Source organism: Erpetoichthys calabaricus, chromosome 11 (assembly GCF_900747795.2).
Source record: "Erpetoichthys calabaricus chromosome 11, fErpCal1.3, whole genome shotgun sequence".
NCBI classification, from domain to species: domain Eukaryota; kingdom Metazoa; phylum Chordata; class Cladistia; order Polypteriformes; family Polypteridae; genus Erpetoichthys; species Erpetoichthys calabaricus.
In genome coordinates this window covers 79134973-79151632 of record NC_041404.2, presented here as the reverse complement: position 1 = coordinate 79151632, position 16660 = coordinate 79134973, and the positions used below count along the sequence as shown (strand labels likewise).

The 16660-nt window shown below is 36.7% G+C and overlaps 1 long non-coding RNA gene across 1 annotated transcript; it reads left to right on the top strand.

Annotated features, from left to right (window-relative positions):
- Window positions 1-3179: 3179 nt before the first annotated feature.
- LOC114660619 (uncharacterized) lies at window positions 3180-15828 on the top strand. Its single transcript, XR_007936219.1, has 2 exons — window positions 3180-3321; window positions 15311-15828. It is a non-coding gene; the product is annotated as an uncharacterized LOC114660619 (long non-coding RNA).
- The last annotated feature ends 832 nt before the right edge of the window (window positions 15829-16660 follow it).

The window sequence follows — 16660 nt, the reverse complement described above, 5'->3', positions numbered from 1 at the left end:
TTTAGATGAGAATTTACATTATAGTGCTTACCACTGAGTTTACGTAAAGCCAAATTTAGATTTGAAGTATATATTTATTGAAATGACCATGCATTTTAATAAAGTGTCTTTACTACCATTCAATGAGCATCAGATTTTCTTTCATAAATCAGGCTGGAATTGTTCACTGTTCTACTTTGTCAATGTATACATTTTGTTCCAACTACTCCACGCACATTTACACTATTTTATGTTGCATTTTACTTTTACTATTGTCCACAGTTTTGCAAATGACAGTAGAATAGCATTTTGTTCTAGTATATGGATATCTGTTACTCCTGCATAGTCTGAGGCAAAGAAGGGTCAACATTGTATCTTGGCAGATATTGGCAGTTACATACTTTCAATAAACAAATTAAGTTTGGCAGTTTAACAGATATAAACATTTGTAGATTGTACCTAATAGCAAAAATAATGATGTTAAAAAGACAGGTAAACTCAGTGCAAGAACACCATGCCTCAGCCATCTTTCCAAACACAGTTCATTTTCCCAAGCAGCTCTGTGCTGTGTCTGTATGGATGCGCACATGTGCAGAGCAGCACTTAAAAAGGCGACTACAGCTGAAGTGCTGGCCTTTTTAGCTAACATATAATTATTTAGTTTTGTTGTTGAGTGGAGGTCTGATGGCAATTGGTTAAACTGGAGCATGGTTATTTGTGACAATTAGGATATTTAAAAAAGAATAAAAAGGACCCACATCCACATATGACAGCTCTCCATCTTCATGTTTATTATGAATGATGCCTGCCATCTGCTAGGTATGTAGGGAAGCAAGCAAACCAATGTGGACTAAAGCTGACCAGGCCCAACATTCCCTTTAGCTTTCAGTTTATTGACTTCCACTCGTTTGGCTTGCTGGCTGTGCTAAATAAGGACTGTCGCTGTGTTCATACATGTGTGATGAATCTGCTGTTGTAATATACAGTATAACTTTAAAAATATTCTGTTGGAATTTAGTGTTCCAGAGTGAAAAGAACTGGAGGAAAACAATCTCATGTTGTAACGGCAAATAAGATTTTAGTTCAATTGTAAGCAATAACAAAACAGCCTTCTATGTACAGCTGCCATCATTGAATAACCACTTCAAAAATGACCAGTTTTGTTTTTTTGTGATGGATGTAAAAAAAAAGTAAGCCTGAAATCCTGTAGATTTTTAGGTTATTTTGTAAAATATGAATGCAAAATTATATTGTGAAATAAATCGGTGGTATTAGTGACTGAAAATATTTTCTTTTTTTCATTATTAAGAGACTTTTAGTGTTGTTATACTATACTGCAGTGCTGTTGGAAAAGGTTTCCCTTGTATGTTTCATGATTTAAAAAAAAAAAATTAAAATCACTTCTTTTTTTTAATCCACGAGCTTATAGTATCAGTATATATGACATGCTATGTTTATAATAGTTGAAATTGTTTCCATTAGACAACAGAGCTCAAATATCTGGAAATAACTTTTTGAAGAACTGAGACAACTGGATGTCAGTTAAGGTAAGGCCATATGCCAAAGTGGTACTGCAAGTTTATATTTTTATGACTTGCATTTTTGCATACATCAGTATTGTGTGCTTATTCTTGCTTCTCATGTGGTAGCCATCTTAGACATGCCATTACCACTAACAAAGAGGTGGACTACTGGTACTTGTACTAGTTTGTGGAAAGCCATATTGGTGTTTATTACTGTAAATCTGTCACTGGACAATTTTCCCCATTATGGAGCTCTTTAAAACTTGTTATACCTTATAACACTTCACTCAGTTAAGAATTTTGGCTTAGTCAATAATTGAGCTGTCCTGTTATCCCTTCTGGACATTTTTAAAAGCTGTCAAGGTTTCTGTTTTAATGGCATGACTCAGTAGTTTCGGTCTGAAGAAGCTCTTTCACAGTTTTGTCTTGACCATGCTTTTCCTTAAAGGAAAACTCCACCCAATAATGATATACGGTACCCCATGTAGTTTGCAGTGACAGCGGAGTAAACTTTTTAATTTAATGTTTTCATGCAAAAAGGAGAGAAGGTTTTTGATATAATAGAAGCTGATAATGACCAATGTTGTATAATGGTAAACAATGTGAAAAATGTCTATGGAAAAAATAAAAACAAAAATCTCACGTTATATGTGTTGCATAATTAGCTTGAAAATTATCCAGTTGTATGAACAAAGCATGCAGTTTGTTGTTAATATACTGTATATTTAAATGGTTAATTCCAGAATAATGAATACACAAAAAACCGAAACCTTGTTTGAATGACATTTTGAATTGAAAACGCTCCTCTCCCCCTCATTCACTGGTTTTGTCTTCATTTTAAAATGGCAATTCCATGGAGCTTATGGAGTGTTTTATGTGTGCTGATCATTCCGGAAGTAAGTATTTAACAATATTTTAGCAAAAAAACTTGCATTTTGCATGTTTTGTGCATACAGCTGGATAAATTACATGGACTGTGTAAAAACTGGAGTTGTTTTTTTTTCCTTTTTCCCCATGAATATTTTTCACATTATTTGCTGTTGTACAGAACTGGTTACTATTGGCCTCTATAACAAAATGTCTTCTCTCTCTATTCTGCATGAAAACATGAGATTAAAATTCTTCTTGGCCACCACTACAAAGTACACAGTGTAAGTAACATCTATTTAAGAAAAAAAAAAATTGTGTAGTATTCTTTTAAACTCAACTTGGGACAAGTCTTTTTTAACATGGATCAATTTGACCAATGCCTTTGTGAATTCTGAAGAGCTGGATTAATCTCCACACACTCTATGAATTATTTAATTCCATTAACCTGTTAAGAGTTGAGTTCAGTGCATATGCTGCTACGGCACATCATACATGATTTCACAGTCCGACTCTGAAGTCCTGAACCCCCAAAACCACAGGCTACCTTGGACTCCAACCCTGGTTAAATCTTTGGTAGTTTATTTCACAAAGGCATCTCAACTGAAGCAATCCTTGGAATTTCAACAGTTTTTACCTATCCTTATTCACTAACCTAAAACACAGTTCTTTGCATATTTTTTTGAGAGCTAAGATACATTTTTCCTTTCTTCCATTGGTCTCTTCCAGTTCACAGTTTCTCCTTTTTTGTTCTTGCAGCTGGTGTCGCAGCTCACTGTTTTCATCGGACAGGCCCAACAGACAGTACTCCGCAGTTTTGCAAATTTCTTCAAAATCTGATGTCTGCACATTTGTCTCCAGCCTATATGGCAACATATCTGCCTCAATCATTTTTTCGTTTTCCAGCTTTGTCATCACATCATTTAACCGTTCAATCTCTGGATAAACTATGGTAAGCATTGATTTTGTGAGATTATTGTTTCTCTCGGAAATAACCATCTGTTCTTTTAATTGCTCCATGATACGTTCATTGATGTCTTCTAGTGATTGGATCATAGAACTGAATTTTTCCACTGGTGCTGGTAATGTCTTGAAAAGAAAAAAAAAAGAAAACTTTTAAATTAGCAGCATCCAGAATTAAACTGATTAACTCCTATCATTTACAGTCATATGAAAAAGTTTGGGAACCCCTCTCAGCCTGCATAATAATTTACTCTACTTTCAACAAAAAAGGTAACAGTGGTATGTCTTTCATTTCCTAGGAACATCTGAGTACTGGGGTGTTTTCTGAACAAAGTTTTTTAGTGAAGCAGTATTTATTTGTATGGAATTAAATTAAATGTGAAAAACTGGCTGTGCAAAACTTTGGGTACCCTTGGAATTTTGCCGATTGGTTGGATTAGCTCGTTAAGCCTTGAACTTCATAGACAGGTGTGTCCAATCATGAGAAAGGGTATTTAAGGTGGTCAATTGCAAGTTGTGCTTCCCTTTGACTCTCCTCTGAAGAGTGACAGCATGAGATCCTCAAAGCAACTCTCAAAAGATCTGAAAACAATGATTTTTCAGTATCATGGTTTAGGGGAAGGCTACAAAAAGCTATTTCAGAGGTTTAAAGTGTCAGTTTCAACTGTAAGGAATGTAATTGGGAAATGGAAGGCCACAGGCACAGTTGCTATTAAACCCAGGTCTGGCATGCCAAGAAAAATAAAGGAGCGGCATATGCGCAGGATTGTGAGAATGGGTACAGACAACCCACAGATCACCTCCAAAGATTTGCAAGAACATCTTGCTGCAGATGGTGTATCTGTACATCGTTCTACAATTCAGCGCAATTTGCACAAAGAACATCTATATGGCAGGGTGATGAGAAAGAAGCCCTTTCTGCACTCACACCACAAACAGAGTCGCTTGTTGTATGCAAATGCTCATTTAGACAAGCCAGATTCATTTTGGAAGAAAGTGCTTTGGACTGATGAGACAAAAATTGAGTTATTTGGTCATAACAAAAAGCGCTTTGCTTTTCATGGTGGAAGAACACCGCATTCCAAGAAAATCACCTGCTACCTACTGTCAAATTTGGTGGAGGTTCCATCATGCTGTGGGGCTGTGTGACTAGCTCAGGGACTGGGGCCCTTGTTAAAGTCAAGGGGCGAAAGAATTCAACCTAATATCAACAAATTCTTCAGGATAATGTTCAAGCATCAGTCACAAAGTTGAAGTTACGCAGGGGTTGGATATTCCAACAAAACAATGACCCAAAACACAGTTCGAAATCTACAAAGGCATTCATGCAGAATTGAGAAGTACAATGTTCTGGAATGGCCGTCACAGTCCCCTGACTTGAATATCATCGAAAATCTATGGGGTGATTTGAAGCAGGCTGTTCATGCTCGGCAGCCATCAAATTTAACTGAACTGGAGAGATTTTGTATGGAAGAATGGTAAAAAATAACTCCATCCAGAATCCAGACACTCATCAAAGGCTATAGGAGGTGTCTAGAGGCTGTTATATTTGCAAAAGGAGGCTCAACTAAGTATTGATGTAATATTTCTGTTGGGGTGCCCAAATGTATGCACCTGTCTAATTTTGTTATGATGCATATTCCATATTGTCTGTTAATCCAATAAACTTAATGTCACTGCTGAAATGCTACTGTTTCCATAAGGCATGTCATATATTAAAAGGGAGTTGCTACTTTGAAAGGTCAGCCAATGATAAACAAAAATCCAACGAATTAAGAGGGGTTCCCAAACTTTTTCATATGACTGTACATGTAATACAGCTTTGTGATGTGATAACGATATAGTTCAAGCAAAATGAAAATATGGGTTTTGAGCACTTTGGAAAACTGAATTGTGAGCTAGTTTAGTTTTTGCTGCTTTTCAAAAAAAAAAAAAGTTTCTAAAACATAGTTCATTGAATTAACTGCTTTATAGTAGATTACAAGTTGTCTGACTTATAATTTTAATAATGGACATAAGTAAATAAGGGTATAAGAACATATTTATAAAAGGACTGAGACAAACAGCCACTTAGAATCATTAAACATACTTTAACAGACAAGTCTTCAACTTCCACTTAGTACACAAACTGTGATAAATTGAAGAGAACAGGGAGGTAAAGTTAGCCTTTCATGTAGTATTTGTTTGATATTCGGGTACCTCTAGATCCAAAGCAGTCTCAATCTAAAATAGTCTCTTTAAACAAACTAATATGTAAAAAATGTGTTTAAGGTAAAATATCAGCATTTGTTTTCAAATAATGAAAACACATTTTAAAATCAACACATCTGAAATATATTAAGTAAATTGCATTCAGAGTCCTATACATAAAAGCTCAGGCTGGGTCTGTATTATCTGAAATGCACTGTGCCTTTCACAATACCTATATTGTCTCTAAGGCAGTACAACCATTGGCTTGGCGCCAGAGGGTCCAACAATGTCAAATTCAGTGTGCGAGTCATGCAAAATACTAATATAATCAGCTTTAAATGTCACTTGAATTGTCCAAATTCTGGTTAAAAATCACACCACAAATATTAGCACTGCTATAGAGATTCTTAACATGACATACTCAATGTTTTAGTATTGAAATATTAATAATATCAGGGCTGAATGTAGTTTTGTACAGAATTTAGAATGTACAAACTGATGCCAACAAACAAAGTGTAGAATCAGCAAAGGTCAGCTTAAATCACCTGTCCCATTCGGCTGCATCCTTTGCTAGGTCCTGTGGATGCTTTCTGTGCTCCCAGCTTCCCTGGCCAAAGCTCCAGAACTAAACGAGAAGAAAGTTAATGTTCTGAAAAGGAAAAGGGGAATTTCGAAGCATCACACTTCTCTTGGTATTGAAGACCTGAATAGTTTTTAAAATGTTCTGTGTGTACATTAATGTTTAACAATTGTGGCTTAATCATGTACCTCAGTAAAATTATGCACTCCAAGAATTTTAAACATTTGTATATATTCAAATATTATAGTGTCACTTACTAGTTGGCAGTCCTACTACAAACATAAGGGCACATATCATAAGGACTCTCCACAGTTTAGACAGTGTCATGAATGCAAAATGTACTATAACTGTGCATTCCAAGTATTACTACAGAGGCTGTTAAGATACTTGAAATTCACCGCACATCCTTCCAAAAGAGACCGTCAAGTTTTTCTTGTTAGGTTCATTAAATATATTGGCACATTTTTGCCTGTGCTAATATTATTTCAACTTTAACTTTAGTCTAACATAAAGAATAACACAGTTTGACATATTAGAGAATTCACTGGCAATACTTAATATTGCTTTTTTGGCATCAGAATAATATACAGTAATCCCTCCTCCATCGCGGGGGTTGCATTCCAGAGCCACCCGCGAAATAAGAAAATCCGCGAAGTAGAAACCATATGTTTATATGGTTATTTTTATATTGTCATGCTTGGGTCACAGATTTGCGCAGAAACACAGGAGGTTGTAGAGAGACAGGAACGTTATTCAAACACTGCAAACAAACATTTGTCTCTTTTTCAAAAGTTTAAACTGTGCTCCATGACAAGACAGAGATGACAGTTCTGTCTCACAATTAAAAGAATGCAAACATATCTTCCTCTTCAAAGGAGCAAACAGATCAATAGGGCTGTTTGGCTTGTAAGTATGCGAAGCACCGCGGCACAAAGCTGTTGAAGGCGGCAGCTCACACCCCCTCCGTCAGGAGCAGAGAGAGAGAGTTAGAGAGAGATGGAGAGAGACAGATAAAAAAATCAATACGTGCCCTTTGAGCTTTTAAGTATGCTAAGCACCGTGCAGCATACTTAAAAGCTGCACACAGAAGGTAGCAACGTGAAGATAATCTTTCAGCATTTTTAGACGAGCGTCCGTATCGTCTAGGTGTGCGAACAGCCCCCCTGCTCACACCCCCTACGTCAGGATCACAGATAGTCAGCGCAAGAGAGAGAGAAAGAAAAGTAAGCTGGGTAGCTTCTCAGCCATCTGCCAATAGCGTCCCTTGTATGAAATCAACTGGGCAAACCAACTGAGGAAGCATGTACCAGAAATTAAAAGACCCATTGTCCTCAGAAACCCACGAAGCAGCGAAAAATCCGCAATATATATTTAAATATGCTTACATATAAAATCCGCGATGGAGTGAAGCCGCGAAAGGCGAAGCGCGATATAGCGAGGGATCACTGTATATAGTAATTACAATTACTATATTAAGTCATATTTTGTTACTGGTTATATTTGACTGAAGTTGACATCATATTAGTATAATATTGTATCAAGGGGTCCCTGGCTATTTCCATCCCTGTTATCTTCCAAAGGCTCTCATTTTATTGGAGGGTCACAGGGCCACGAGACTATTACCTAGCAGCACTTTTTACATAGGAAGAAACCAATACAGTGTCAGATCATCATGTCAGTTTATAGCTATAAATCAGCTTGGTCTGGGGTATGATATGAAACTGGAATAAATGCTACACACACAGTGTCAGGGTAGGCATTTGAATTCAGGGCGCTGAAGCAATAATGTAACAGCATTAGGCTTTGCTGAAAAAGAACTTTTGACCACCATTCTTTTAGCCATGTGTCAGCAACCAATTTGGCCCATTCTGTCTATTAGTAGTAATTTATTAAATTAAAATATTACTGTAAAAATCTCCAGATATACTTAAATACATACCTTCTTGAGTTAATTTAGTGTAATATACTGTAGCTCACGGTTGCAGGGGGACAAAGCTTGTGCTGTGCCTGAGGCCGGAAGCTACCTTGAACATTTCGACTAGGAGTACACACACACACGCACACACACATACAGATGTCTTTAGGAATATGTGAGAAAAACCTTTCCTAGAATGGGTTTTGAATTGGTGTCCAGTGCTGCTAGGACAAGTTCAACCCTCCTTTAACTCATCATGATATTGCATGGTTTTCATAATATCATAATACTGCAGCAAAACACGGTACATTTCAGTAAAGAATTGGACATAATGGAATAATGTGGCACAGTTAACAGTTTTATTTTTAGGAGGCAGAACATATCAAATCCTTATGCTCTTTATGAAAATCAAACCTACTTTACCTTACTTGTGCATAAGATACCAAGTTGCATTATTAATGTTCCTCATTAAAGTCACTTCTTAGAATTGTCCTAGTAATTGTTCATTCTTTTTTCAAAAGAGTTATGATCATACAACTAACTATGCAGCAGCCCTTGGGATCTCAATATTACTGGTTATTTTTCCAGATGTTAAGTTTACCATTTACAGCGTTAGCTGCCCTCTTCTGATACTTCTGGTTCACATCAATTACAATCCATTTTTTTCTTTTGTAACATTTAAGGTAACATATAAGTTTCAATTTGCTTTATGCACCGTGTTATCTCGAGCACCGTAATCTGTGAGCTTGGCATCACCTTTCCTTGTCATATGAAGCAAATCAGTGTTTGAATGACATACTAGCTAACGACCTTTCTTGCACCACTTGGCGCATACAGTCAAAGTAAAAAGTATGTGAACCCCTAGGAATTATCTATATTTATGTCTAATTCCCATATAAAACATGGTCATATCTTCAGTCACAATAATGAACAAACGCAGTCTCCTATAACTAAAGATACACAGATTTTCAGAGAATTTTTACCATATTGAATAAATCATTCAAACTGTGAAACTGAAGGTTGGAAAAAGTAAGTGGAATGACCTGAAGAGAGCCATACACACAGAAGACAACCAAAGAATATGAAAGAGTTAAGGCAGTTCTGCAGGGAAGAATGGGCTAAAATTACCCCCGCACGATGAGCAGGTCTGATCTGCAGTTACAGGAAGCGCCTGGTTGAGGTTATTGCTGCCAAAGGAGGGTCAACCAGTTATTAAATCCCAAGGTTGGTTTACTTTTTCCACTACCATTGTGAACGTTGAATGCGTTTGTAAAATAAAGACATGAAAGAGTAGAATTTTTTTGTATGTCATAGGCTTAAACTCATTGTGTATATCAGTACCTGTGACTTAGATGAAGTTCAGATCACTTCTTGTGACTGATTCATGCAGTAAACCAGATAATACCAAAGGGTTCACATACTTTTTACTTTCACTGTATGTATTGCTTAGAATGGGCTTAAACAACATAGTAGACACTTGGTATAACACACACAGTTGGTTGCTCGTACCTTGTCAATGCCTTTCAAGCAAATATTCATTGCAGTAGTCTTGTACGGTGTGATACTGCATCCGTCACGACGACTTTGAAGCTCATATTTCAGTTTACTTATCGTTTAATAATTTCTAGATTTATCATATTCAAAATGTCTCTGCAGTTATCACAATACTGTACTCCATTCTTGTGTTAAGGACACAATTTTATTAAAATAATTTACAACCAAAACATAAAATTTTGTGCAAATCTTTGTCCAGCAAAGGTTGGGTGTACGTTATTCTGGTATGAGTTCTAACTTCGATATCCTGACTTGTGAAAAAATATTTTAGACATGACAAATTTACCATTGAATGATGACACTAAAAATTGCCTCTGCACGTTACTGTGTCAATTGGTGCAGTGCCGCCAATCCCATCAGTCTAACACTAAACATATACAAGATCTGACCATTGACATGCCTTGAGATTGTGATGCTCACTTCTGTGGTTACTCCACACACCTCCCCTGTGTCTGTGTGTGGTTTCACCCAGGTGCTCTAGTTTACTTGCTTGATACCAAACAAAGATGTGAATGGCTGGTTTCTTTCTGCAATCCAGTAATGCATACGTTGGGACATTTTCTTTGTTCCCAGACAGATGCAAGAAAGCAATTTGTCCAGTTAAGCAATCAAGTTTTTGTTTGAATCCACCAACTGCCTTCTGAAACATTTACAATTAAAGGTGCAAGAAAAAAAACTAAAATCTACATCTTTGTTATACACAACATTTTACTGTAGTAAAGTCACTTTTCAACATGGGCTGTTTGTTTGTTTTGCATAATTCATGATTAACATGGCAAAATATCAGTTTAATCAAATCTACACACTTATACCCTGTACATGTGTCAATAAACTTGAACTACAGTTCACCTAAATATCACTTTTTCCTGATTATGTAAGCATTGCAATATTGCTCTAACTATAGATCATATAAACATTGGTCGAGTCTCATTAAATGTAGCAGTATATAAGTTGTTAATGAATGACAGATTAAACTCATTAGTGTTACATTTTTTCTTGAAAAAAAAAATGTAAAAAATTTATTTTTTGCTTTAAAAATTATATATTTATTAAAGTTCATCTTCCTACTGTAAAAAGCACAAAACACTAAGTACAAAGTCAGAAATCTGGAAAGTATAATAATGATACAAATAATAATTAAAATGAACAATAAAAAAATAATGCTAATACCATATATACTGTCAAAATGTGTCATTTGTGTGGTATATCTTGAAGCATGATAAAATACACAAACCTGTGTCACAGATGGGACAACAGTAGTGTGATTCCTTCCGTATTTTCTTTCCAGAATGATCAGCTTTTGAACAGCACACTGTACGTGTGCGATTGACACAAGTGTCACCTTCAGATTCATCAGAATCACTTTCGATTTCACTGCCTGAAGACGGATTCACTTCGTTATCACTGTCAAGCGCATGCAACACCTGGACTGCTCAAAAATGTTTCTTACGAGACGCCGTTATGAGGCTTGGACAAGACGTACCTGTACCGTTGCCCAGGTAACACTCAAGCCTGTCGCTTACACAAGACAAGCCTATATCGCTTCCCAAGCAATGCTCGGCACTAACACTGTTGTCATTTTTACAGCCCAAGTAATCTAACACTTACACGTCACACGCTTATATAATTGCCCGAGTGATGCTCAGGACTAACACTTTTAGAACTGTTTTCACAGCTTGAGTCTAATGCTAAGGAGGTTAAAGTTTTAAGTGTTTGGAATTACCAAGATGCATGAAAACAATGCTACAGAGAGAAGGCCAAACAAGTTAAAACCATGTACTGAATGACAAATATGGAGGTGGATGGCACAAGAATTGAAGAGTCACTATAACTGGCACTGTGAGCAGAACACGCATGGGAGGCAAAAAAGACTGACTGTGGATAGTAGAGGTCAAAGCAATGCAAATGATGAAAAGGCACATCTTGCAAGAATGTATTGTCACCCTAATGGTAACTCTGAGATAGTTCTGTGATTTTGTTGGGGTTTTTTTTTTTTTGAGAATGTTGAAAACAAGTCTGGTTCAAGTTGTTTTAAAAAGGAAAACAAAAAAAAAACTAACATCTACAGCCTCTCCTAAAATTGTCATGCATATTTTGTAATATGATAGGTGCTAGTGACAAAAATGGTGCTTTTAAAAGTAACACTCTATTATGATTAGTTTTATTTGAATAGGGTCAATCTGTACATATTTGAAATATTATGTCAAAACTATATTTTTGTTCCTATTCATTTTATTAAAAGGAAATTTACCAAACATTAGATATTCAAGTTTTTAAATGAACATTTAAATTTTAACTTCATACTAGTAAACTCTATATAATTGATTGGTGAGAGTCAATCGATAAGAAATATACAGTCTGCTCAAAAATTATTGGCAACCTAGCAAAGATGAATAAAAAAAGTTTAAACAAAAAACAAAAAAAAAAAACTCGCACTAAAAAATAATTACGATAAATTCAGCATTTAACAGAAGTAAATTTATTCTGAGAAATAAATAATTCATCATCAAGAAATAATTATTTAAAAAAAATGACTATGCTATGATTATTGGCACCCCTGCATTTAATATTTTGTACAGCGTCCCTTTGCCAATAAAGTAGCATTGAGTTTTCTCCTTTAAAGTCTTATAAGGCTGGAGAATATACAGCAGGAAAACTGAGAACCGTACCTTTTTACAGAATCTCTCCAGAGCCTCCTCGGTATTCTCTTGTGTACTCTTTACCTCACCCCATAAGTTTTCAATGGGGTTTAGGTCCAGGGACTGAGACTGCCATGGCAGAAGCTTGATTTTTGTTTCTTTAACCAATTTTGTGCTGATTTGGACATACTGTATATGTTGAATCCACTGTTCTGCTGGAAGATCCAGTGATGACCCAGGTTTAGTTTCTTGGCAGAGACAGCCAGATTTAAATTTAAAATCTCCTGCTATTTCATGGAGTCCACAATGCCATGTACTATAACAAGGTTCCCAGGGCCTTTGGAGGAAAATCTGCCTCACAACATCACAGAACATCCACCATACTGACAGTGGGGATCAGATTCTTTTTGATATAGTTGCCCTTTTTTATGCCAAACCCACCCCCAGTGTTTATTGACAAAAAGCTCAATTTTGTTTTGTCTGACCATATAATATGGTTACAGTGAAAGTTCACCTCTTGGCATGGAGGTGGCAACTGATGTTAGTTTTAGAGATATGGTGACACCAAGGTGCCTCTCTTACCAGCCTGCTAACTGTGTAAAGTTGGTAAAAGTTACATTTGATATAACGAAAAATAAAGTTTGAATGTGTAGTGTAGATATGGGCATTTTCAGGCAAGTAGAAGTTTTTTTTAATAGCCATTCCCTGACTTATGAAGGTCGACATGCTTTTCTCTTGTTTGGATTGTGTGTTCTCTTATCTTTCACACATTGCTGAATGAATAAGGGCATTTGGCCTCTGGGCCACCTCATATTTATACCCTGTTGAAAAAGGAATTCATGGTTTACTGCTTGAAAGTTTCTACACACTCTGATCAACTTAGTGAGATATGCAAATGGAAAAATACCTTACATTTTCGAGGGGTGCCGATAATCATGGCTTGTGTATTTTTATTAAAAAATTTGTTGATGAGAAATTTATTTTTTCTCAAAATAAATTTACTTCAATTAAAGGTTGGATTTCTCTCATTTTTTTTTGGTGTGAGATTCGGGTAATTCACCAATAAATTGCTTTTTTACAGCCCTTTTCATTCATCTTTGGGGTGCCATCAATTGTGAAGAAGACTGTATATCAGGCATGTCAAACTCACTACCATTGGTGGGCCGCTTCGACTGCCATACGTGCGTCAGCGGGCCGCACTGTAACAAATACTGTTATACTATTATACAAAGTTACTGTAGCTTTCTTTCCAATACTGAAAACTAAAAAATGTAACACTTAAAGTTTAAAGAAAAGCAATTTATTTCCATACAATCTCCATACAACAGCGAACAATTAGAGTCTTTGCCTCTTAGCTAGGTCCTTATATTATATTCATTGCTTATATTGAAGTCTTAAAGTGTGAGATCTATTTCTTTTGTCCCGACACTTGGCATCTCTTGTTAGTAACCAGTTCGTCAATATCAGGCTTGAAATCTTGTGCAGCTGCAACTTTTATGAGGGATGAATGGTGCTCGACGGTAAGTCTTGAGCGATGTGGGATTTTGGTAGCTTTCATTAACAAAAACAATTGCTCATAAAGGTAAGTGCTTCCGAATGTAGACAGTACTCTCGATGCCAATTTACGGATCTGCACATACGAGGGTGGCAGGTAAGCATACAAGCCTGGCACACCAACTTTGTTGTATTTTGCCTTCAGAATAGAATCTGACTGCAGTTCAATCAATTCCATTTGGATATTCTCAGGCGCATTCTCAATGTTGTATGAGTATGGTGACGTAAACAGCGCAAAGTCCTGTTCGTGTGAACTGAAATTACGAAAACACTTACTGAATTAATTGCTCAGTAATTCAAGTTGGAAAACAAATCCTCCAAAAATCAAATTTTACTTTACTAAGTTTACTTCAAAGTTTATATTGTAAAATAAGCCGATATGCAAAAAGCCCCCTGACCTGCACTAATTTTACAAACTCAAAATCACAAAAATTTGTTAATAAACAACTCGCCAACTTCTCGCGTCCACTTCAGATCTTCAGATATAGTCTGCACTAACTGTTCGTTACAATACTAGCACAAAATTACATAAAACTAGAGCAAAAAAACATGAAAGTATGCAAGCTATTACTACTCGTGATGGTTAGTTCTGCCCAGTGGCCAGTCTCAGCAGCCCAGCCAGTAGTGTAGCCTACCAGGGGCAGCACTAGGCTCGTGGCGGCCCTGGCAGAGAAAGAATTGGTGGCCCCTTCACCCGCCAATGTCAATATGGTATCTTATGCATGGCAGATGGCCACATCCGTTGTGGACACTGCATAGCCGCTTCATGCTCATGACATGCTTCTATATGTGCGTGTCCGTAACTTGAAAACCAAGTGGCGGCCCATGATATTCTCATTATGGCAGAATGTTAATACTACATATAGCTTACTGCTCTGACTCGAGCGTCATTAGTAAATACAGCGTACTAATTAACAAGAAACAACGTTTTTCGGCCACATCGCTGTCAGCTGTGTGTCGTTATTTTCTCTTTCTGTTTTATATTCAATATATATTGGTGTGGCGGCCCTGTGCAGGTGCACAGTTTGCACATGCCTAAGGCCACCCCTGCTGCCAGGTTGCTGCAGCCTAGCACTTCAGTTGCGATGTCGCAGCTCATTAAATTTGGACAAGGCTTGTGGCTATACTAGCAGATGACGTTTCCGGCACCGTAATGCCATGGGAAAACATGCTTTTGTCAGAAGGCAGAAGTAAGAAAAGTCAATAAGTAACTCCGAAGATGCAGAATGATTCAATCACAAATGATAGTAATCATTTTGTACAAGTTTAGTACTAACTAGGGTCTGTCATGCGGGCCGTACAGATTTCTGTTGCGGGCCCGGGGGCCACGTGTTTCACATGCCTGCTGTATATGATATGTAATGAGGCTCTCTGTTTGTCAATTTGTTTTGTTAAACTATTGACTGAATCACTCTTGATGCCTTTTGCCTTGTTTTTAGCAACCCTTTCCACTGCAATCTACACTGGCATTCTGGGGAAGGTTTTTGTTTGCTGGTCAAATCAGAAATTTTACTATAAATGGATCCTTAGGCTGTTTTATTTACAGGGCTTACTACAAATACTTGCAAGTCTGTTTGTTGTGCTCCTAGGAAATGTGTAAGGTGGGAAAAATTTATCGGAATTATAGATATGATGGGTAAGTGTGTATGCTGATGACTTTGAAATCATGATGATTGTGGTGGGGGTTTTAAATTAATTGTCAGTCACTTTATAAAGTACACCTGTCCTCCCTGCATAATTATACACATAGTGGCCGCATCATATTTGCGAGCACAAGCAGCTATGCATGAATCAATATATTAGAATGTAAGAACATTCGACAAATTTTGATGAGTGCAGACTTTGTCGCCAATCCTATTTACCTAATTTTACCATAATCACATTAAGTCGAGTGTCCAGGTCTTTATTCTGTCCACATTTCTCTGCAATGACTGCACTGATTCTAGATTATCTGCCATTACACCTATCAAAACATCATTTGAATTCTTAAATTCATATACATTAGCATTCAAGGGTTTGGAATCACACAGGAAAGGAACTTTTATGTTTTGGATAGAAACTGATCTATACTAATAAAAGGCAAAGCCCTCACTGACTGACTGACTCACTCATCACTAATTCTCCAACTTCCCGTGTAGGTGGAAGGCTGAAATTTGGCAGGCTCATTCCTTACAGCTTACTTACAAAAGTTAGGCAGGTTTCATTTCGAAATTCTACGCATAATGGTCATAACTGGAACCTCTTTTTTGTCCATATACTGTAATAGACTGCAGCTTGATGGCCGTGGGAGGCGGAGTTTTGTATTGCGTCATCACGCCTCCCACGTAATCACGTGAACTGACTGTGAACGCAGTACATAGAAAACAAGGAAGAGCCCCAAAGAGCGCTGAAGAAAACATTCATTACACAATTGAGAAGGCAGCGAAACAATAAGAAGTGAGTGACGCATAAATTAAGTTCATAGACCTACAAAAGGTTGCCATTGATTTGAGGCAAGATTACTTAAAAAGTTAAGCAGGTTTTATAGGGCCGAACTGACAACGTGGTATACAAAGTTATCCTTAACAAATAATTATTTGTATATTTTCCCTCAGTTTAAAAATGTTTACTTTTCTTCTTAATAACAATTTTAAGGCAGTACGTCGCCGCTGCGAAGCGCGGGTATTTTGCTAGTACAAAATAAAACAGCTTTCTCAAGAAACACAGTCTATTGTTTTTCTCAAGAAACATATTGGCCAATTTCTTATCTAGAATTGAACTTTAGGAAAACCAGCACTTTGTATCCCAAGAATGACAATTTATTTGCTTTATTTTACAAAATACATGTTTCAGCTGGGGTAACACAATTACAAAGGTTTTGTTAATAACCACTTTGCATTTAAATATGACTGACTAA